Source organism: Gavialis gangeticus, unplaced genomic scaffold (genome assembly GCF_001723915.1).
Source record: "Gavialis gangeticus isolate Ggan-Ray unplaced genomic scaffold, GavGan_comp1, whole genome shotgun sequence".
Taxonomy (NCBI): Eukaryota; Metazoa; Chordata; order Crocodylia; family Gavialidae; genus Gavialis; species Gavialis gangeticus.
Window position 1 is genome coordinate 8,235,089 of NW_017729011.1, and position 449 is coordinate 8,235,537.

Sequence of the window (449 nt, forward strand, 5' to 3'; positions counted from 1 at the left end):
CCCCTCGCGCTCCCATGACATATACCACCCCAGACTGAAGGCTGACCCCAGTCACTTGGGTCCATAGGATGAGTTCCCCCACCCCGCTCCTTGTTTTCCGTGAGTGATACATTATGACACACACAACAGAGATGTCTTTGCAGGTTATGTGTAGCTTGTCCGTGCTCACTTACCCCCTGCAGGCGCACGGGCAGCATGCTGACACTGCCCAGCCAGCAGCCCCTTGGTCTCACCAGCACGCACAGACTGGCACATCTTCTGCTTTTATACTAAATAAATAAAACTGCTGTCATTGTGCCCCTCCCTTCCCCCTTACCCTTACAGCCATGACAAACACCAGGAAAAAACCCCAAGTCCTTCTCCAACGTGCGCAAAGGCCACCTCCTCAGGGTCTTCCCCGTCCTCTTCCCTGGTCTTTCAGCAGAACCCCTCCCCGCCCCCCACAGGTG